Genomic DNA, 24,120 nt, shown 5'->3' with positions numbered 1-24,120 from the left:
TCCTTGATAAAATGCAACATCCCCACTGACACCTGGGAGTCCCTGGCCAGAGACCGCTCTAAGTGGAGGAAGAACATCCGGGAGGGCGCTGAGCACCTTGAGTCTTGTCGCCGAGAGCATGCAGAAAGCAAGCGGCGGCAGCAGAAAGAGCGTGCGGCAAACCAGACCTCCCACCCATCATTTGCTTCAATGATTGTCCGTCCCACCTGTGACAGACTGTAATTCTCCTATTGGACAGTTACCTAAGAACCTACTTTTAGAGTGGAAGCAAGTCTTCCTCGATTTCGAGGGACTGCCTATGAATATATCTTTGGGTTTTCCAGGATTTTACTTGCCAACATTCTTTCATGCTCTCTCTTTGCTTTGCTGATATATTTTTTAATTGCACTTCTGCACTTCTTATACTCCTCTAGAGTCTCCACAATATTGAGTTCTCGATATCTGTCATAAGCTTCCATTTTTTCTTTATCTTACCCTGTATGTCCCTTGACAGCCAGGGGGCTCTAGATTTGTTAGCACCACCCTTTTTTTAAGAGAAAATACTTATCCTCAGGATCTCCTCATTGAATGCCTCCCACTGCTCTGACACTGATTTACCATCAAGTAGCCGTTTTCAGGCAACTTTGGCCAAATCCCATTTTAGTTCAGCAAAATTGGCTTTACCCCAGTTGAGAACTTTTATTCCTGATCACCCTTTGTCCTTTTCCATAACTACCCTAAATCTTACTGAATTATGATCACTGGCATCAAAATGCTATCCGACTGATACCCCTCCCACCTGCCCTCTTCGTTCCCCCAAAGCAAGTCCAGAACCACCCCCTCCCTTGTTGGGCTTAGAAACATAGGGCCCAAGTTTCCACATGATTTGCGCCTGATTTTTAGGAGCAACTGGTGGAGAACGGACTATCTTAGAAATCGCAATTCTCCACATTTTTTTTTCTGCAGTTCTAGTCAGTTAGAACAGTTTTACTTTGGAACAGAATTTTTTCTTCAAAAGGGGGTGTGTCCGGCCACTGACGCCTGATTTCAAAGTTTCCACAGTGAAAACGTACTCCAAACTAACTTAGAATGGAGCAAGTGAAGATTTTTGTAGAACTGAAAAAACCTGTTCTACACATTAAAAAATCAGGCGCAGGTTACAAATTAGGCGTCCAGAACGAGGTGGGGGGGGGGGGGGAAGTCATTAAATTCTATCATAAATCCTTATTTATACTTACACAAATATTATACAAACAAATCCAACCTGAATAAACATTTATAAGCAAAGAAAAGATTAAATAAAACATCTTCTTACCTGTGTGAAAGTGCTTCAGCCAGGGAGAATGCTGCAGGAAGCCTCACAAGTTGAGGCAGCCGTTCGTTCCCGCGGGGGGGGGGGGGGGGAGGAGGCAGCCGTTCGTTCCCGCGGGGGGGGGGGAGGAGGCAGCCGTTCATTCCCGCGGGGGGGGGGGGGGGAGGAGGCAGCCGTTCATTCCCGCGGGGGGGGGGGGAGGAGGAGGCAGCCGTTCGTTCCCGCGGGGGGGGGGGGGGGAGGAGGCAGCCGTTCGTTCCCGCGGGGGGGGGGGGGGGAGGAGGCAGCCGTTCGTTCCCGCGAGGGGGGGGGGGAGGAAGCCATTCCAGACGGTGGGCAGGGGGGGAAGGAGACAGTGAGAAGGCTGCAGGAAGCCTCAGTGCTGATGTGCTGATGGCAATGTGCTTTTATTAAAAAATGTTCAAAAATTAAACAGCTACAAAGAACTACAAAAATGGCCGGGAGCCAATGTTTCCTTCACACTGCACGAACGCTCCAACGCGCACGCGCAGGGATGCCGGCAGGAAAAAAACTAAATTTAAATGGTACCCGCCCCCTCCCACTTACAAAATCAGCGCGAGTGTAGGCTCTGCCCTCCTGGGCGCCGCGCCAAACAGACATGGAGCTGCAGGGCGCTCCAGAATCACGCGTTTTTTTTCCGGCGCCGTTTTCGGCGCGAAAAACGGGCGCCAAGCTCGGAGGGGCGCCCGTTTTTTATCGTGTGGAAACTTGGGGCCATAGAAACATAGAAAATAGGTGCAAGAGTTGGCCATTCGGCCCTTCGAGCCTGCGCCACCATTCAATATGATCATGGTTGATTATGCAACTTCAGTACCCTATTCCTGCTTTCTCTCCATACCCCTTGATCCCTTTAGCCGTAAGGGCCACATCCTTTTGAATATATCTAGTGAACTGGCCTCAACAGCTTTCTGTGGTAGAGAATTCCACAGGTTCATAATTCTCTGAGTGAAGAAGTTTCTCCTCATCTCGGTCCTAAATGTCTTACCCCTTATCCTTAGACTGTGAGTCCTGGTTCTGGACTTCCCCAACCTCGGGAAGATTCTTCCTGCATCTAACCTGTCCAATCCCATCAGAATTTTATATGTTTCTATGAGATCCCCTCTCATTCGTCTAAATTCCAGTGAATATAAGCCTAGTCAATCCAGTCTTTCTTCATATGTCAGTCCTGCCATCCCGGGAAGCAGTCTGGTGAACCTTCACTGCACTCCCTCAATAGCAAGAATGTCCTTCCTCAGATTAGGAAACCAAAACTGTACACAATTATCAAGGTGTGGCCTCACCAAGGCCCTGTACAACTGCAGTAAGACCTCACTGCTCCTATACTCAAATCCTCTCACTATGAAGACCAACATGCCATTTGCCTTCTTCACCGCCTGCTGTACCTGCATGCCAAATTTCAATGACTGATGTACCATGACACCCAGGTCTCGTTGCACCTCCCCTTTTCCTAATCTGCCACCATTCAGATAATAATCTGCCTTCCTATTTTTGCCACCAAAGTGGATAACCTCACATTTATCCACATTATACTGCATCTGCCATGCATTTGCCCACTCACCTAACCTGTCCAAGTCATCCTGCAACCTCTTAGCATCCTCCTCACAGCTCAAACCGACACCCAGCTTAGTGTCATCTGCAAACTTGGAGATATTACATTCAATTTCTTCATCCAAATCATTGATGTATATTGTAAATAGCTGGGGTACCAGCACTGAACCTTGTGGTACCCCACTAGTCACTGCCTGCCATTCTGAAAAGGACCCGTTTATTCCTACTTTTTGCTTCCTGTCTGCCAACCAGTTCTCTATCCACGTCAATACATTACCCCCAATACCATGTGTTTTAAATTTGCACATTAATCTTTTGGGTGGAACCTTGTCAAAAGCCTTTTGAAAGTCCAAATACACCACATCCACTGGTTCTCCTTTGTCCACTCTACTAGTTACATCCTCAAAAAATTCTAGAAGATTTGTCAAGCAACATTTCCCTTTCATAAATCCATGCTGACTTGGACCGATCCTGTCACTGCTTTCCAAATGTGCTGCTATTACATCTTTAATAATTGATTCCAACATTTTCCCCAGTACCGATGTCAGGCTAACCGGTCTATAATTCCCTGTTTTCTCTCTCCCTCCTTTTTTAAAAAGTGGCGTTACATTAGCTACCCTCCAGTCCATAGGAACTGATCCAGAATCTATAGAATGTTGGAAAATGACCACCAATGCATCCACTATTTCTAGGGCTACTTCCTTAAGTACTTTGGGATGCAGACTATCTGGCCCTGGGGATCTATTGGCCTTCAATCCCATCAATATCCTTGACACAATTTCCTGACTAATAAGGACTTCCTTCAATTCCTCCTTCTCGCTAGATCCTCGGTCCTCTAGTATTTCTGGAAGGTTATTTGTGTCTTCCTTCGTGAAGACAGAACCAAAGTATTTGTTGAATTGGTCTGCCATTTCTTTGGGAGTCGAGAGAGGCAGCATCCTATAAAAGGCTCAGCAGTCCGGGGAGCGTCGAGAGAGGCGGGAGTCGAGAGAGGCAGCGGCCTATAAAAGGCTCAGCAGTCCGGGGAGCGTCGAGAGAGGCGGGAGTCGAGAGAGGCGTACCGGTGCAGCTCCAGCTGGGAGAGAAGGCAAAAAAGGCAAAAAAGAAGTAGAAAGAAATCAAAAGGTGACGTCACAGCCAACGTGGTAAGTGATTGGCTGCTGATTGGTGAGTAGTTTTTCTTTTTCTTTATTAGTCAGTAACTTTTAACATTGTTGTCGGCAATTTAAGTGTATCTAAGGGTTAAGTCATGGCAGGACAGCTCGGTCACGTGATATGCTCCTCCTGTACCATGTGGGAACACGGGGACAACACCAGTGTCCCTGACGACTACATGTGCGGGAAGTGTGTCCACCTCCGGCTACTGACGGTCCGCGTTGCGGAGTTGGAGCTGAAGGTGGATTCACTCTGGAGCATCCACGATGCTGAGAATGACGTGAGTATCACGTGTAGCGAGTTGGTCTTACTGCAGGAGAAGGGTCCACAGCCAGCGAGGGAATGGAAGACCAGCAGGAAGAGTAGTGCAAGGAAGGTAGTGCAGGGGTCCCCTGTGGTCATCCCACTGCAAAACAGATACACTGCTTTGAGTGCTGTTGAGGGGGATGACTCATCAGGAGTGGGCAGCAGCAGCCAAGTTCATGGCACCGTGGCTGGCTCTGTTGCACAGGAGGGCAGGAAAAAGAGTGGGCGAGCGATAGTGATAGGGGATTCAATTGTAAGGGGAATAGATAGGCGTTCTGCGGCCGCAACTGAGACTCCAGGATGGTATGTTGCCTCCCTGGTGCAAGGGTCAAGGATGTCTCGGAGCGGGTGGAGGACATTCTAAAAAGGGAGGGAGAACAGCCAGTTGTCGTGGTGCACATTGGTACCAATGACATAGGTAAAAAAAGGGATGAGTTCCTACGAAATGAATTTAAGGAGCTAGGAGCTAAATTAAAAAGTAGGACCTCAAAAGTAGTAATCTCGGGATTGCTACCAGTGCCACGTGCTAGTCAGAGTAGGAATCGCAGGATAGCTCAGATGAATACGTGGCTTGAGCAATGGTGCAGCAGGGAGGGATTCAAATTCCTGGGGCATTGGAACCGGTTCTGGGGGAGGTGGGACCAGTACAATCCGGACGGTCTGCACCTGGGCAGAATCGGAACCAATGTCCTCGGGGGAGTGTTTGCTAGTGCTGTTGGGGAGGAGTTAAACTAATATGGCAGGGGGATGGGAACCAATGCAGGGAGATAGAGGGAAACAAAAAGGAGGCAAAAACAAAAGACAGAAAGGAGATGAGGAAAAGTGGAGGGCAGAGAAACCCAAGGCAAAGAACAAAAAGGGCCATTGTACAGCAAAATTCTAAAAGGACAGAGGGTGTTAAAAAAACAAGCCTAAAGGCTTTGTGTCTTAATGCAAGGAGTATCCGCAATAAGGTGGATGAATTAACTGTGCAAATAGATGTTAACAAATATGATGTGATTGGGATTACGGAGACGTGGCTCCAGGATGAGCAGGGCTGGGAACTCAACATCCAGGGGTATTCAACATTCAGGAAGGATAGAATAAAAGGAAAAGGAGGTGGGGTAGCATTGCTGGTTAAGGAGGAGATTAAGGCAATAGTTAGGAAGGACATTAGCTTGGATGATGTGGAATCTATATGGGTAGAGCTGCAGAACACCAAAGGGCAAAAAACGTTAGTGGGAGTTGTGTACAGACCTCCAAACAGTAGTAGTGATGTTGGGGAGGGCATCAAACAGGAAATTAGGGGTGCGTGCAATAAAGGTGCAGCAGTTATAATGGGTGACTTTAATATGCACATAGATTGGGCTAACCAAACTGGAAGCAATACGGTGGAGGAGGATTTTCTGGAGTGCATAAGGGATGGTTTTTTAGACCAATATGTCGAGGAACCAACTAGGGGGGAGGCCATCTTAGACTGGGTGTTATGTAATGAGAAAGGATTAATTAGCAATCTCGTTGTGCGAGGCCCCTTGGGGAAGAGTGACCATAATATGGTGGAATTCTGCATTAGGATGGAGAATGAAACAGTTAATTCAGAGACCATGGTCCAGAACTTAAAGAAGGCTAACTTTGAAGGTATGAGGCGTGAATTGGCTGAGATGGATTGGCGAATGATACTTAAGGGGTTGACTGTGGATGGGCAATGGCAGACATTTAGAGACCGCATGGATGAACTACAACAATTGTACATTCCTGTCTGGCATAGAAATAAAAAAGGGAAGGTGGCTCAACCGTGGCTATCAAGGGAAATCAGGGATAGTATTAAAGCCAAGGAAGTGGCATACAAATTGGCCAGAAATAGCAGCGAACCTGGGGACTGGAAGAAATTTAGAACTCAGCAGAGGAGGACAAAGGGTTTGATTAGGGCAGGGAAAATGGAGTATGAGAAGAAGCTTGCAGGGAACATTAAGACGGATTGCAAAAGTTTCTATAGATATGTAAAGAGAAAAAGGTTAGTAAAGACAAATGTAGGTCCCCTGCAGTCAGAATCAGGGGAAGTCATAACGGGGAACAAAGAAATGGCGGACCAATTGAACAAGTACTTTGGTTCGGTATTCACGAAGGAGGACACGAACAACCTTCCGGTTATAAAAGGGGTCGGGGGGTCTAGTAAGGAGGAGGAACTGAGGGAAATCCTTATTAGCTGGGAAATTGTGTTGGGGAAATTGATGGGATTGAAGGCCGATAAATCCCCAGGGCCTGATGGACTGCATCCCAGAGTACTTAAGGAGGTGGCCTTGGAAATAGTGGATGCGTTGACAGTCATTTTCCAACATTCCATTGACTCTGGATCAGTTCCTATGGAGTGGAGGGTAGCCAATGTAACCCCACTTTTTAAAAAAGGAGGGAGAGAGAAAACAGGGAATTATAGACCGGTCAGCCTGACATCGGTAGTGGGTAAAATGATGGAATCAATTATTAAGGATGTCATAGCAGTGCATTTGGAAAGAGGTGACATGATAGGTCCAAGTCAGCATGGATTTGTGAAAGGGAAATCATGCTTGACAAATCTTCTGGAATTTTTTGAGGATGTTTCCAGTAGAGTGGATAAGGGAGAACCAGTTGATGTGGTATATTTGGACTTTCAGAAGGCGTTCGACAAGGTCCCACACAAGAGATTGATGTGCAAAGTTAGAGCACATGGGATTGGGGGTAGTGTACTGACATGGATTGAGAACTGGTTGTCAGACAGGAAGCAAAGAGTAGGAGTAAATGGGTACTTTTCAGAATGGCAGGCAGTGACTAGTGGGGTACCGCAAGGTTCTGTGCTGGGGCCCCAGCTGTTTACACTGTACATTAATGATTTAGATGAGGGGATTAAATGTAGTATCTCCAAATTTGCGGATGACACTAAGTTGGGTGGCAGTGTGAGCTGCGAGGAGGATGCTGTGAGGCTGCAGAGCGACTTGGATAGGTTAGGTGAGTGGGCAAATGCATGGCAGATGAAGTATAATGTGGATAAATGTGAGGTTATCCACTTTGGTGGTAAAAACAGAGAGACAGACTATTATCTGAATGGTGACAGATTAGGAAAAGGGGAGGTGCAAAGAGACCTGGGTGTCATGGTACATCAGTCATTGAAGGTTGGCATGCAGGTGCAGCAGGCGGTTAAGAAAGCAAATGGCATGTTGGCCTTCATAGCAAGGGGATTTGAGTACAGGGGCAGGGAGGTGTTGCTACAGTTGTACAGGGCATTGGTGAGGCCACACCTGGAGTATTGTGTACAGTTTTGGTCTCCTAACCTGAGGAAGGACATTCTTGCTATTGAGGGAGTGCAGCGAAGGTTCACCAGACTGATTCCCGGGATGGCGGGACTGACCTATCAAGAAAGACTGGATCAACTGGGCTTGTATTCACTGGAGTTCAGAAGAATGAGAGGGGACCTCATAGAAACATATAAAATTCTGACGGGGTTAGACAGGTTAGATGCAGGAAGAATGTTCCCAATGTTGGGGAAGTCCAGAACCAGGGGTCACAGTCTAAGGATAAGGGGTAAGCCATTTAGGACCGAGATGCGGAGGAACTTCTTCACCCAGAGAGTGGTGAACCTGTGGAATTCTCTACCACAGAAAGTTGTTGAGGCCAATTCACTAAATATATTCAAAAAGGAGTTAGATGAGGTCCTTACTGCTAGGGGGATCAAGGGGTATGGCGAGAAAGCAGGAATGGGGTACTGAAGTTGAATGTTCAGCCATGAACTCATTGAATGGCGGTGCAGGCTAGAAGGGCCGAATGGCCTACTCCTGCACCTATTTTCTATGTTTCTATGTTTCTATGTTTCTATTATAAATTCACCTGATTCTGACTGCAAGGGTACCTACATTTGTCTTCACTAAATGGTATATACTTCAATGTTGTTAAATAGTGGCTAAAGAAGTTCTCCTGAATGCATTTTAGGAATTCTGCACCCTCTGTACCATTCACACTGCTTTTTCTCCCATTTAATATTAGGGTAGTTGAAATTCCCCACTATTACAGCTCGATAATTTTTGCACTTCAAGCAATTTACCCACATATTTGTTCCTCTATCTCCCTCTGGCTGTTTGGGATACACTCCCAGCAGTGTGATCACCCCTTTTTAGTTCTTCAATTCAACTCATATGGCCTCTAACATATCATCCCTTCTCACAGCTGTAATTGTTTCTTTAATTAATACTGCAACCCCCTCCCCCCCCTTTATACCCACCCCCCTCTCTATCCCGTCTGAAAACCCTGTAACCAGGAATGTTGAGCTGCCATACCTGTCCTATTTTCTGTAATGTCTCAGTAATGGCTATAATATCGTACTCCAAGTGTCAATCTGTGCTCTCAGGTCATCTGCCTTATTCCCTATACTCCTTGCATTGTCGTATATACCATTTAGAGGTGCCAAACTCCCTTGTTGTCTATTTTCCAGCCCTTGTTTCCTCTGTCTTCCAAATTCACTTTCTACTTTTCTGCTGCCCAATTCCAGCTTTGCTTCTCTCCCCACTGAATCTATTTTCCAGTTCCCATTCCCCTGCAAAGCTAGTTTAAACCCTCCCCAACAGCATTAGCAAACCCTACCCGAGGATACTGGTCCCGACTCTGTTGAGGTGCAACCTATCCGGCTTGAACAGGTCCCACCTCGCCCAGAAACGGTCCCAATGCCTCAGGAATCTAAAGCCCTCCCGCCTGCACCATCTCTCCAGTCACACATTCAATTTCCTCCTATTTCTATATTCACTAGCACGTGGCACCGGGAGTAATACGGAGATTACTACTTTTGTGGTTCTGCTTTTTAATCTCTCTCCTACCTCCCTAAAATCTGCCTGCAGGACCTCATCCCTCTTTCTACCTATGTCATTGGTACCGATATGGACCACGACCTCTGGCTGTTCACCCTCTCCCCCCAGAATGTCTTGCAGTCGCTCGGTAACATCCTTGTCCCTGGCACCAGGGAGGCAACATACCATCCTGGAGTCACGTCTGCGGCCACAGAAACGCCTGTCTGCTCCCCTGACTATCGAATCCCCTACCACTATAGCTCTTCCTTTCTTCTTCCTCCCCCCCTGTGCAGCTGAGCCACCCGTGGTGCCGTGGACTTGGCTCTGGTTGCACTCCCCAGAGGCACCCAGAACAGAATCCCGGTTGGAGAGCGAGATGCACTCGGGTCTCCTACACTACCTGCCTGGTCCTCCACTTCTGTCTGGCGGTCACCCACTTCCTCTCTGCCTGCACACACTTAAGCTGCGGGGTGACCACCTCTAGAAACGTGCTATCCATCTAGCTCTCAGCTTCGCTGATGCACTGCAATGTCTCAAACCACTGCTCAAGCTCCGAAACGCGGAGCTCAGGTTGATGTATCTGATGACACTTCTTGCACATCTGGTCATCCAGGCTATGCGAAACGCCCAGGACTTCCCATATGGCACAGGATGTGCACTCCATGGGACTGAGCTGCGCTGCCATGCCTCTAGTTAATTGACTATAAACTAAACTATGAAATAAACTTAACACTCAAAGACATAGAAACATAGAAACATAGAAAATAGGTGCAGAAGCAGGTCATTCGGCCCTTCGAGCCTGCAACGCCATTCAACATGATCATGGCTGATCATTCAACCTCAGTACCCCATCCCAGCCTTCTCTCCATACCCCCGATCCCTTTAGCCATAAGGGCCACATCTAACTCCCTTTTGAATATGTCCAACGAACTGGCCTCAACAACTTTCTGTGGCAGTGAATTCCACAGGTTCACAACTCTCTGGGTGAAAAAGTTTCTCCTCATCTTGGTCCTATATGGCTTACACCTTATCCTTAGACTGTATCCCTTGGTTCTGGACTTCCCCAACATCGGGAACATTCTTCCTGCATCTAATCTGTCCAGTCCCGTCTGAATTTTATACGTTTCTATGAGATCCCCTCTCATTCTTCTAAATTCCAGTGAATATAAGCCTAACCGATCCAGTCTTTCCTCAAATGTCAGTCTTGCCATCCTGGGAATCAGTCTGGTGAACCTTTGCTGCACTCCCTCAATAGCAAGCATGTCCTTCCTCAGATTAGGAGACCAAAACTGAAAAAAAAATGGTTGTTCACCAATCAGCTCCTTCCCTTGTGTCGACGTCACTTTTGGTTTCTGACATCACTCTTGTGTGGAGATTGCTCCGGTCTGCACTGTCTCTGGGCCTCCCGCTCAATTTATACTCCACCCGCTTGTTGCCGCCGCTGCTCCAATCTCTGTTCTTATGTTCTTATCACATGATCTGATTGCTGATTGGTCCCCTTGGAGGACAAGACTCACCCAAAAGTTTCTCTGGAAAGTGTAATTCAAGCCATTCTGACTGCTGACTCCAGATAGGAGAGTACTCACTCAAATAGGTTAAGACCTCCCCTGCCCCATCCCAGCCCAAGTTCCTGACCCCCCAGCTCAAGTTCCTGACACCCCCCAGCCCAAGTTTCTGACAATCCCCCAAATAAAGTTCCTGACAACCTCAGCTGAAGTTCATGACATCCCCAAACCAAGTTCCTGACCTTCCCCAGCCAAGTTCCTGTCCCTCCCAGACAAAGTTCCTGCCCCATCTCAGCCCAAGTTCCTGATGCCCACCTACAGCCCAAGTTCCTGCCCCCCCAGCCCAAGTTCCTGACCCCTGTAGCCCAAGTTCCTGACCCTCCCCCCCCCCAAGCCCAAGCTCTTGACCCACCCCTCCCTGCCCCGCCCAAGATCCTAACCTGCTCCACCTGCCCAAGTTACTCCCCCACAGATTCATGACCTTCTCCCCCCAACAAGTTCCTGACCTCAACCCCCATCCCCCCACCCCACTGTGCAATAGATGGGGCATTGAGTGCGGGTCACAGATTGTTAACAGCTTTATTGGGTATGAAGTGAATAGTGACAGTGTCGTGACTTCCGTATTTGTCCACTCCAATGATATCACTTGCCATACATGCACTGAGATCAATCAGGTGTAGGGGGAGGAGAGGGAGAATGCGGTGCAAGTGTAAAGGGGGTGGGATTGGAAGAACGTGATCCATCCCTGAGGTCTCTCCCTCTCTCTCTCTCTACCCCCCTCCTCCGACCCCCTCTCCCCGTCCCTGCTCTCTCCCCCAGTCTGACTCACTCTCTCTCATCTCTCACTCTGCCCCAGTCTCTCTCTCTCCCCAGTATCTCTCTTGCTGCCCCAGTCTCTGTCTCTCTCTCTGCTCCAGTCTCTCTCTCTCTCTCTCTCTCTCTCTCTCTGCCCCAGTTCCTCTCTCCCCCCCCCCAGTCTCTCTCTCTGCCTAGACTCTCTCTCTGCCCCAGTCTCTCTTTCTGCCCCAGGCGCTCTCTCTCTCTCTCTCTCTCTCTCTCCCATCTCTCTCTCTCTCTCTCTCTCTCTCTCTCTCTCTAATCCTGTCTCTCTCTCTCTCTTCCCAGTCTCTCTCTCTCTCCCCAGTCTTTCTCTCTCTCCCCAGTCTTTTTCTGCCACAGTCTCGCTCTCCCTCTCTCTCTCTCTCTCTTCCTCTCCCGTCTCTCTCTCTGATCCAGTCTCTCTCCCACTGTCATGTATGTACTTTTGGGATCACTAGCCACTAGATGGCGTCACTGTTGGAGGCCATTGGGCTGCACGAACTGGTGTGCAGCCCAAGTATAAAAGGCCAGCCATTTTGTATATTGGTCAATTTGGACCTTAATAAAACAGAGCCAAGGTTATATCTCTTGGAATTAAATAGTACTCAGTCTAACAGTTATTGCATACACAACATTTGGCGATGAAGCAACAAGAATCTTTGCATGCAAAAATGAGCACAATTGGATTGTTGGAGCGATTTGTGGAAGGAGAAGATTGGGCAGACTTTGTGAGCCATTTGAGCCAGTTCTTCATGGCCAACAAAATAGAGGAGGTCGCGACGCAGATCGGCGCCAGAAGGTGTTCCTCACGGTTTGCGGTCCAAAAATTTATGGTCTGATAAAGAATCTACTCCTACCTGCGAGTCCAACAGAGAAGACAAATGAAGAATTGTATACACTGGTATAGGACCACCTTAAGCCAGAAGAAAGCATCGTCACCTCGAGGTACAGATTTTACATGCACGTTTGCTCAGAGGGCCAGAATGCGGCGGAATTTGTTGCCGACTTGAAACGTCAAGCGGGACCATGTAAGTTCGTGGCTGTGTTGGCAGACTTGCTGTGGGACTTCTTTGTAATCGGCATCAACCACGAGGTGATCCTGCGTAAACTACCGGCAGTGGAGACGTTGGACTTGAACAGGGCCATCATGATCATTCAATCATGCATGACTACGGATAGAAGTCTAAAGCAGATATCAGTGAAAAATCAAAACTCGGCAAGTACTGTAAATATGATTGATTCAGCGTTCGGCAGAGCAGCACATGGCAGGGCCTACCCGACTGCATACGCAAATCCTGTGGCTGCCCAGAGTCCGCCAGCGGGAATGCATCCGATTTCTCCATGTTGGCGTTATGGGGGAAATCACCGGCAGCAGCAGTGCCGATTTAAGCAATATAGTTGCAAAGGCTGTCTGAGAGTGGGGCATCTCCAACGCAAGTGCCTGCAGATGAGCAAGCGTGCTGTGACATACCATGTGGAGGATGATGGTCAGACTAGCGCGGATCCAGATACACAATCCGAGATACTAGAGGAGGAATTGTATGGACTGTACTCATTCCTAACTAAGAGCAAACCGATAATGATCAACGTGAAATTTAATGGGGTGCCGGTATCGATGGAAATGGACCCTGGGGCGAGTCAATCGATAATGAGCCAGAGAGCATTTGACAAGCTGTGGGATACTAAGGCTGTGAGGCTCAGGCTGAGTCCAGCCAGTGCCAAGTTGCGCACGTACACCAAAGAACTCATAACGGTGATTGGCAGTGCCACAATTAAAGTGTCGTATGACGGTGCGGTTCACGAGTTACCGCTATGGAGTGTCCCAGGCAATGGCCCAACGCTGTTCAGCAGAAACTGGCTTGATGCGACTGGAATGACATCAAGGTGTTGTCGTCAGAGGAAAATACATGTGCCCAAGTACTGAGCAAATTCCCCTTGCTGTTCGAACCAGGCATTGGCAACTTCACGGGAACCAAGGTGCAGATCCACGTCGACTCAGATGCAAGACCCGTCCATCATAAAACTCGGGCAGTTCCGTATATGATGAGGGAGAAGGTCGAAATCAAACTATACAGACTCCAGCGTGAAGGGATCATATCACCGTTTGAATTTAATGAGTGGGCCAGCCCCATTGTTCCTGTGCTGAATAGTGATGGCGCAGTCAGACTCTGTGGAGACTGCAAGGCTACGATCAACAGGGTTTTGAAAAAGGATCAATACCCATTACCAAAGGCTGATGACTTGTTTGCAACGTTAGCGGGGGGGGAAGTCATTCACCAAACTGGACTTGATGTCGGCCTATATGACACAGGAACTAGTCGAGACATGGAAGAGACTTACGTGCATTAACACGCATAAAGGACTGTTTATTTATCACAGGTGCCCTTTTGGAATTCGCTCGGCTGCAGCAATACTTCAGAGGAACATGGAGAGTCTACTGAAGTCCATTCCCAGAACCGTCATGTTCCAAGATGACATCCTGATCACAGGTCGTGACTCCGAGGAACATCTGAACAACCTGGAAGAGGTTCTACATCATTTGGACAAAGTGGGACTCAGACTGAAATGCTCGGAGTGCGTCTTCATGGAACCAGAGGTCGAATTCCTGGGGAGAAAAATTGCTGCTGACGGCATCGGGCCTACGGACTCGAAAACCAAGGCCATCAAAAATGCATCCAAGCCTCAGAATGTGATGGAGCTGCATTTGTTCCTGGGTCTACTCAATCACTTCGGAAACTTCCTACTTAAATTGAGCACCTTATTAGAACCACTGCACATGCTGCTAAGAAAAGGTGACAACTAGGTGTGGGGTGCGTCTCAAGACAGAGTTTTTGAGAAAGCCACTAATGCGCTTTGCTCTAACAAGCTGCTGGTACATTATGACCCACATAAATGTTTAGTATTGGCCTGTGATGCTTCTTCATATGGAATTGGTTGCATGCTCCAACAAGCTAATGAGTCGGGTAAACTTCAACCAGTCGTGTATGCTTCAAAAAGTTTGTCAAAAGCGGAAAGAGCCTACAGCATGGTAGAGAAAGAAGCACTAGCCTGTGTGTATGGGGTTAAAAAGATGCATCAGTACCTGCTTGGTCTTCGGTTTGAACTGGAAACAGATCACAAGCCGCTCATTTCACTGTTCTCTGAAAACAAAGGTATCAATACCAACGCTTCATCCCGCATCCAGGGGTGGGCGCTGACATTATCCGCTTATGATTATGTCATTCGCCATAGACCTGGCACGGAGAATTGTGCCGATGCTTTGATCCATCTGCCGTTGCCCACACCGGAGGTAGAAACGCCACAACTGGCGGACTTATTGTTCGTTATAGATGCTTTTGAGAGTGAAGGAACCCCTGTCATGGCTCAACAAGTTAAGACCTGGGCCAACCAGGACCAGATTTTATCGGTGGTGAAGAGTTGCATCCTCAAAGGTGATTGGTCTGCCATACCCAAGCAAATGTGCCAGGAAAGCAAACCTTACATTCGTCACAAAGATGAACTGTCTATTCAGTCAGATTCAGTGGGGCAATCATGTTGTTATGCCCAAGAAAGGGAGAGAGAAATTTGTACGTGAGCTACATAGCACACATCCCGGCATTGTAATGATGAAAGCGATCGCCAGGTCTCATGTATGGTGGCTGGAAATTGACTCTGAGCTGGAATCATGTGTGCATCAGTGCAACACTTGCATGTAGCTCAGCAAAGCACCAGCAGAATCGCCGCTGAGTCTGTGGTCATGGCCGTCCAAACCATGGTCCAGGATCCGCATAGACTTTACAGGTCCCTTCCTGGGGAAGATGTTTTTAGTTGTGGAGGATGTATATTCAAAGTGGATAGAGTGTATAATCATGTCATCCTGCACATCCACAGCTACCATTGAGAATCTCAGTGTCATGTTCGTGACACATGGTCTGCCTGACATCGTTGTTAGCGACAACGGTTCATGCTTCACCAGTCAGGAGTTTCAAGAGTTCATGGAACTCAATGGTATCAAACATGTAAGGTCAGCACCATTCAAACCTGCATCCAGTGGGCAAGCAGAACGTGCTGTCCAAATCATAAAGCTGAGTATGAAGCGAGTAACCCAAGGGTCACTGCAGACCCACCTGTCATGCATACTGCTTAGTTACAGGACAAAACCACACACACTTACTGGGGTCTCACCTGCTGAACTAATGATGAAGAGAGGTCTTAAGACCAAGCTATCTCTTGTACATCCTGACTTGAATAATCATGTTGAATATAGAAGACAAAGTCAGCAAGGGTATCACGATCGTGCAGCTGTGTCACGCGATATTTCTGTAAATGATCCTGTATATGTTCTGAATTATGGTCAGGGTCCCAAGTGGATCGCTGGTACTGTCATGGCCAAGAAGGGCAAAAGAGTATTTATTGTTACGCTCAAAAATGGACAAACATTCAGGAAACATATGGATCAGACAAAGCTGCGGCACACAGACAAACCGGAACAGTCGGAGGAAGAGACAATCGACGACCAACCAACCTACCCCCACTTATCAGAGGACTCAGTGGTCATCAGTGAATCGGGGCTTTCAATCACTGACATGTTCAATGAAACTGGACTTTCAATCCCTGACATGGCCATGGCCACTGCCACCAGGTCAGCCACCCAGCCACCAGTCACAACAGACCCTGAACACTCGCCCAAGGCAGGAATTGAACTGAGACGGTCAACCCGGGAGCATAAAACACTAGACCGTCTCAATTTGTAAAAGACAGTGTTAATATCTCAGAGGGGGGTATTGTCATGTATGTACTTTTGGGATCACTAGCCACTGGATGGCGTCACTGTTGGAGGCCATTGGGCTGCATGCACTGGTGTCCAGCCCAAGTATAAAAGGCCAGCCGTTTTGTATATTAGTCACTTTGGGCTTTAATAAAGCAGAGCCAAGGTCATACCTCTTGGAGTTAAACAGTACTCAGTCTAAAGTTATTGCATACACAACATCCACTCCCCCCAGTGTTTCTCTCTCTGCCACAGTCTCTCTCTCTCTCTCTCCTATCTCTCTCTCTGACCCAGTCTCTCTCTCTCTCCCCCCAGTCTCTCTCTCTCTCCCCAGTCTTTTTCTGCCACAGTCTCTCTCTCTCCCTCTCCCGTCTCTCTCTCTGATCCAGTCTCTCCCCCTCTCTCCCCAGTCTTTCTCTCTTTCTGCCACAGTCTCTCTTCCATCTCTCTCTCTCCCTCTCCCATCTCTCTCTCTGCCCCAGTTTCTCTCTCTCTCTGTCTCTCTCTCTCTCCCCAGTCTCTCTCCAGTCTCTCTCCCTCAAATCTCTCTCTCTCTCTCTCGCTCTCTCGCTCTCTACTCCCAGTCCCCCGCTCTCTCTCTCTGCCCCAGTCTCTCTCGCTCTTCCCAGTCTCTCTCTCTCTGCCCAGTCTCTCTCTCTCTCTGCCCCAGTTTCTCTCTCTCTCTCTCCCTCTCTTTCCAGTCTCTCTCTCTCTCTCTCTCTCTCTCTCTCTCTCTCTCTCTACCCCCAGCCCCCCCCTCTCTCTCCCCAGTCTGTCTCTCTCTCTCTCTCCCCAGTGTCTCTCTCTCTCTCCCCAGTCTCTCTCTCTCTGCCCCAGTTTCTCTCTCTCTCTCTCTCTCCCCAGTCTCTCTCTCCCCAGTCTCTCTCTCCCCAGTCTCTCTCTCACTCCAGTCTCTCTCTCTCTCTCTCTCTCTCTTTCTCTCTCTCTACCCCCAGTCCCCCTCCCCATCTCTCGCTCTCTCTCTGCCCCAGTCTCTCTCTCCTTAGTTTCTCTCTCTCTGCCCCAGTCCCCCCCCCTCTCTCTCAGCCCCAGTCTCTCCCTCTCTGCCTCATGCGCAAAAAGGGGACAGAGTACAAGGCACACATGCGCAGAAGGACACAAAAAAGTTATTGAAAATAATCATTCCGTTTCCTTACCATGGCCACATTGATTTTGACAGTTGTTCTGTCAGTGTTCTGCAGCATTGAGGTGCAGCAAACACTGACAAGCACTGCACAAAGATGCATGGCTGCACCCAGGCTCTCCCATGACTCCCTCCAGATGCTTATGGAAGTAGTCACAGCACACAGGGAGGTTCTCTTTCCTTTCAATGGACAGAAGAGACCTCCCCAGGACACCAACACAGTCTGGTTGCACACTGTACAGGAGGGCACAAGCAGGGATACCATCAGGAGGACCAGGCTGCAGTGGCACAAACCTTTCAATGATCTCAGCAGAACACGAAATGTTACTGCAAAGCTATACTCAACCTCATCCTGCTGTGCCACTCATCACATCCCTATCACTCTTCCCTACCCTACTCTTGCACATCCTTACTCACACCTTGCACCTCCACCGATCCCTCTGTCTCTATCTACATTATCACTTCCCCATCTCAGTAGCCACACCTCACACTCACCCTCATGATACCAACTAGCAACACACAAGGGTAGGCACTTGAGTCTTTTAGTTAATGTTCATGTAGAGTCTCTGCTAATGTGTTGTCAAACATTGAAATCTTTATTTTGAAAACTTTGTGTTCTTGGACAGATTTGTGTGAACCTTTGGAAGTGGCTTAGTGAGTTATAGTGAATGGTGAGACATAAGGGTACTCCCACAATGGTGATGAGTGTGAAAGGAATGGGTTGGTCATTGCAGGGATGTCTTATGGTGCTGGTGTGGGCTGGTACCAACCTGGCACATCAGGTGGCAGTCAGGGTGTACAGCATCCAGTGAAGTAAATATGGCCATGGTGAGGCCATCCCTGGCCTCCCGGGCAGCACTGTGGTCAGGTGCTGATGCCCTGTGTCCTGTGCAGCATCAGATAATCGTGGAGAAGTTTGGTATTGTTGGTAGTGATGCTGGTGTCTTTAGTGATGTTGATGTTGGCGTTGATCGTGGTGGGAGTCAGAGGACCAAGGTATGATTCTCAAGGGCACCGATGCTGCTGGAATAAATGGCAGCTGAAGTTGAGTTGACAGAAGCGATCTGTCAATGGTGGAGAGGCACATTCAAATGAATTTAATTAAGCCAGCTTACAGTCACTCTGATATTTTTCTCCTCTCCATCATTTTCAATCTACTATTGCCAAACCATTCATCTTGAAATCACAATTAATATTCTGTATGCATTACTTTTTATGTATCTATATTAAATGTATTGCCCATTTCAGTCATTTGCCAAACAACTGAGCCTCCTGATGTCCGTTATTCATGTTATCCCATACACTTTTGTGTCATCTGCAAATTTAGAAAATCTGCTTTTAATCCATTTATCTCGGTCACTTTGTTAGATTGTAGAATGTCGTGGTCCAAGGATTGAAACCTTTGGGAACTTTTGTAGTCAGTCCTACAAATGAGATAACAATTACTTTCTCTTCGCTGCCTTTGAATTCCATTTTTTTCCTAAATAAATGGAACATTAACTGTGGCTAGCTCTTCCCTTGGTTAACTCTTTACTCCCTTCTCACCACTTCCTCTTCATGAGACTGAGCCTTACTGCAGATCAAGGCCACAAATGAAAAGGAGAACAAACTGGTGATGGTGACAAAATAACATGACTGCTAGCAGCCAGCCTTTCCCCTTGAAACTGTATTGCAAATGACCTGATGTTTTATATTCATGTTTTTGTTTGTACTTATCTTAAAGTGAATTTAAAATAACAATTAATCAGTACCACTCTGCTGTTATCCCCATAGAATCATAGGTCTAGAAATTTAATGGTGCCGCACTTTCTTTCAGGGCGCTTAAGCATTCAATATGGCTGGAAGGTTACGGGTGCTCATTCCGCACTGGAAGTGTGCCACCCATCATATTGGACCGGGCTGCTCCGTAGGCATCCGTGGCACATGCCAGAACTATTTAAAATGATGTATGCTTTGGGCAGAATAATGGCAGAAAAGGGTCCTACAATAAGCGTAGGATCCTTTTCTGCCATTGTTCTGCCCCAGCACCAGAGTTGCCACGTGATAAAATCTCCCAGCAACTCGTGGCGTTAACAGGCAGGAAGGGCCCTTCAGCATGCGACTTAAAGGTTTCATCCACTACTTACAGGTTAGTTGCTGGTTTGTCATTTGAGGCTGCTACTTGGCCTGTTTTCCAACTACTGAGAAGATTTTGCTGGTACTGGACTATTTTTGGTTGCCTTCACAACAATTGTATTTCATTTATGGATGATCAGGTAGGGTACTTCGTGGCCAACAAAATGGAGGAACCCAGTGATGCAGTTAGGCGCAGGGCGGTCTTCCTCATGGTTTGCAGTCCGAAAATCTATGGACTCATAAAGAATCTTCTCTCGCCTGCAAGTCCAATGGACAAGGACTATTAGGAATTGTGTGCTCTGGTACGTGACCATCTCAAAGCAGAAGAAGGCATCATCATCTCTCGATATCGATTCTACAAGCTCATTCGTTCTGAGAGCCAGGATGTGTCGGAATTCGTTGCCGACCTAAGTCGTCTAGCTGGACCGTGTAAGTTCGAAAACTCATTGGGTGACATGCTGTGGGACTTCTTTGTAATCGGCATCAACCACAAGGTGATCCTGCGAAAGCTACTGGCAGCGGAGATGCTGGATTTGAGCAAGGCCATCACGATTGCCCAGGCATGCATGACGACGGATAAAAACTTAAAGCAGATTCATCAAAAAATCAGAACTCGGCAAGTACTGTAAACAAGATTGTATCGTCGTGTGGCAGAGCTGCATATGGCAGGGCCTACTAGACTGCGTATGCGAAACCTGTGGCTGCCCAAAGTCCGCCAATGGGAATGAATTCAATTTCACCGTGTTGGCGTTGTGGGGGTAATCATCAGCCTCATCAGTGTCGGTTTAAACAGTACATTTGTAAAGGCCGTTCGAGACTGGGGCATCTCCAGCACATGTGTCCGCAACAGAGGAAGCGTGCTGCGACACACTACATGGGGGATGATGACCAGTATAGCGCAGATCCAGATATGCAATCTGAGATACCAGAGGAGGAAATGTATGGACTGTATTCGTTCGTAACAAAGAGCCAACCGATAATGATTAATGTGAAACTTAACGGTGTGCCGGTACTGATGGAATTGGACATGGGTGCGAAACAATCAATAATGAGCCAGAGCACATTCAACAAGATGTGGGATACGAAGGCTGTAAGGCCGAAGCTGAGTTCAGTCAATGCCAAGTTGCATACGTACACTAAAGAACACATAACGGTGATGGGCAGTGCAGTAGTCAAGGTGTCGTATGATGGTGCGGTTCATAATTTACTGTTATGGATTGTTCCAGGTAATGGTCCAATGCTGTTCGGCAGGAATTGGCTAGAAAAAATCAAATAGAATTGGAACAATATCAAAGCGTTGTCGTCGGAGGATGATACTCCATGTGCTCAAGTGCTGAGCAAGTTCCCCTCGCTGTTTGAACCAGGTATCGGCAATTTCACGGGAGCCAAGGTGCAGATCCACGTGGACTCGGATGCAAGAGCCGTCCATCATAAAGCTCGGGCAGTTCCGTATATGATGAGGGAGAAGGTTGAAATCGAACTGGACAGACTCCAGCGTGAAAGCCATATCACAGGTCAAATTTAATGAATGGACCAGCCCCATTGTTCCTGTGTTGAAGAGTGATGGCACTGTTAGGATTTGTGGAGACTACAAGGTTACGATCAACTGAGTTTCGAAACAGGATCAGTACCCATTACCGAAGGCTGATGAACTGTTTTCAACGCTAGCCAAGGGGAAGTCATTCACTAAACTGGATCTGACGTCGACCTACATGACACAGGAGCTGGTCGAGACATCGATGAAACTTACATGCATCAACACTCATAAAGGACTGTTTATCTACATCAGGTGTCCTTTTGGAATTCGCCGGCTGCAGCCATATTTCAGAGGAACATGGAGAGTCTACTGAAGTCCGTCCCCAGAATCGTCATGTTCCAAAATGACATCCTGGTCACAGGTCGTGACACCGCCGAACATCTGAACAACCTGGAAGAGGTTCTACATCGTCTGGACAAAGTGGGACTCGGACTGAAACGTTCGAAGTGCGTCTTCATGGCACCGGAAGTCGAATTCCTGGGGAGGAAAATTGCTGCTGACGGCATCAGGCCTACGGTCTCGAAAACCAAGGCCATCAAAAATGCACCCAAGCCTCAGAATGTGACGGAGCTGCGTTCGTTCCTTGGTCTATTTAACTACTTCAGTAATTTCCTAACTAGATTGAGCACTTTATTAGAGCCACTGCACCCACAGAGATATAGAAACATAGAAAATAGGTGCAGGAGCAGGCCATTCAGCCCTTCGAGCCTGCACCACCATTCAATATTATCACAGCTGATCATGCAACTTCAGTACCCCACTCCTGCCTTCTCTCCATGCTGAGGGCAATGGAAGCCATCGCCCGTCCCTTCGCTGCTAAGAAAAGGCGACAACTGGGTTTGGGGTGCATCTCAAGTTAGAGCTTTTGAGAAAGCTACTAATCTGCTTTGCTCTAACAAGCTGCTAGTACATTATGATCCATGTAAGTGTCTAGTAATGGCCTGTGATGCTTTGTCATATGGAGTTGGTTGCGTGCTCCAACAAGCTAATGAGTCGGGTAAACTACAACCTGTTGCGTATGCTTCTAAAAGATTGTCAAAGGCAGAACGAGCCTACAGCAAGGTAGAAAAATAAGCATTAGCCTGTGTGTATGGGGTTAAAAAGATGCATCAGTATCTGTTTGGTCTTTGGTTTGGTTTGAACTGGAAACAGATCACAAGCCGCTCATATCATTGTTTTCGGAAAACAGAAGTAAAAATACCAATGCATTGTCCCGCATCCAGAGGTGGGCGCTGACATTATCTGCCTATTATTGCGTTCCTAACACAGGTGAGGCTGCACACAGGGAGGTTAAAGTAACAGTGACCTCAGTCTTTAATACTCCAGAATGAGGAACAGGCCTTAGGGGCTGGCTTATATACAATGCTCCCAAGTGATGCTAGGATCCTTGGGACTTCAGGGGATGAGCTCCCTGGTGACGGAACATGGGAGTGCATGCTTTATCGATACACAACATCACTCCCCTCCAAAGTCAAAGTGAAAACTATTTACAAGGTGAGGCGGTCGGGAGCCTTTCTTTCCCTGGTGGACCGCCTCGGTCCAAATGTCTGTTCTGGTGTGTTGGCTGTGCCCTCGCTGGCCCTGCAGGGCTGCTAGGTGACCTGGCCTTGCTGGGCTGTTGGGCGTGATGGGTTGGATTTCCTGGTCCGGCGTGGTGTCATTGATCCTTTGGGTGTGTGTTGTGGGCTCACAAAAGCTGGTGTCTGCTGTGGGTTGTTCAGAGCAGTCTGTGAACCGCAGCCTCATTTGGTCCAGGTGTTTTTTGCAAATTTGTCCATTATCTAGTTTGACTACAAACACCATACTCCCTTCTTTAGCTATCACCATGCCCGCGATCCACTTGGGACCATGTCCATATTTTGGCACATACATAGGGACATTCAGATCAATTTCCCGTGTCACAGTGGCGCGACCATCGCTTACATTTTGTTGCTGCCGCCTGCTCTCTAACTGATCATGCAGGTTGGGGTGAACCAGCGAGAGTCTGGTTTTAAGTGTCCTTTTCATGAGTAGCTCAGCCGGGGGCACCTCTGTGAGCGTGTGGGGTCTTGTGTAGTAGCTGAGCAGTACTTGGGACAGGCGGGTTTGGAGTGAGCCCTCTGTGACTCGTTTAAGGCTCTGTTTGATGGTTTGTACTGCCCGCTCTGCCTGCCCATTGGATTCTGGTTTAAACGGGGCCGAGGTGACAGGTTTGATCCCATTGCGGGTCATGAATTCTTTAAATTCGGCACTGGTGAAACATGGCCCGTTGTCACTAACCAGTATGTCAGGCAGGCCGTGGGTGGCAAACATGGCCCTCAGGCTTTCAATGGTGGTGGTGGCGGTGCTTCCCGACATTATTTCACATTCAATCCATTTTGAAAAAGCATCCATCACCACCAGGAACATTTTACCGAAAAACGGGCCCGCATAGTCGACATGGATCCTCGACCATGGTCTGGAGAGCCAGGACCACAAACTTAGTGGTGCCTCTCTGGGCGCGTTGCTCAACTGAGCACATACGCTGCATTGCCATATGCAGGACTCTAAGTCAGAGTCGATACCGGGCCACCACACATGGAATCTGGCTATCGCTTTCATCATTACTATACCCCGGTGTGTGTTGTGGAGATCCAAGATGAACGTCTCCCTGCCCTTTTTTGGTAGAACTACGCGGTTATCCCAGAACAGGCAGTCTGCCTGAATTGACAGCTCGTCCTTTCGCCACTGGAACGGTTTGATTGGCTCTTGCATTTCAACGGGGATGCTGGCCCAGCTCCCATGCAGTACACAGTTTTTTACTAGGGACAGCAGAGGATCTTGGCTTGTCCAGGTCTTAATCTGGCGGGCCGTGACAGGTGATTTATCATTTTCAAACGCTTCCATGAACATCAACAAGTCTGCGGGCTATGCCACCATCAACAAGTTTGTAGGCTGCTCCATTTCCACCCCCGTGGTGGGCAATGGGAGCCGACTGAGAGCATCCACACAGTTGTCGGTGCCTGGCCTGTGGCGGATGGTATAGTTATACGCTGATAGCACGAGTGCCCACCTTTGTATGCGGGCTGAGGCATTAGTATTTATCCCCTTGTTTTCAGCGAACAGGGATGTGAGGGCTTGTGATTGGTTTCCAGCTCAAATTTGAGGCCAAACAGGTATTGATGCA

Source organism: Pristiophorus japonicus, chromosome 4, assembly GCF_044704955.1.
Source record: "Pristiophorus japonicus isolate sPriJap1 chromosome 4, sPriJap1.hap1, whole genome shotgun sequence".
Taxonomy (NCBI): Eukaryota; Metazoa; Chordata; class Chondrichthyes; family Pristiophoridae; genus Pristiophorus; species Pristiophorus japonicus.
The sequence above is the reverse complement of the archived record's forward strand: the minus strand, read 5'-3'. Positions refer to the sequence as shown.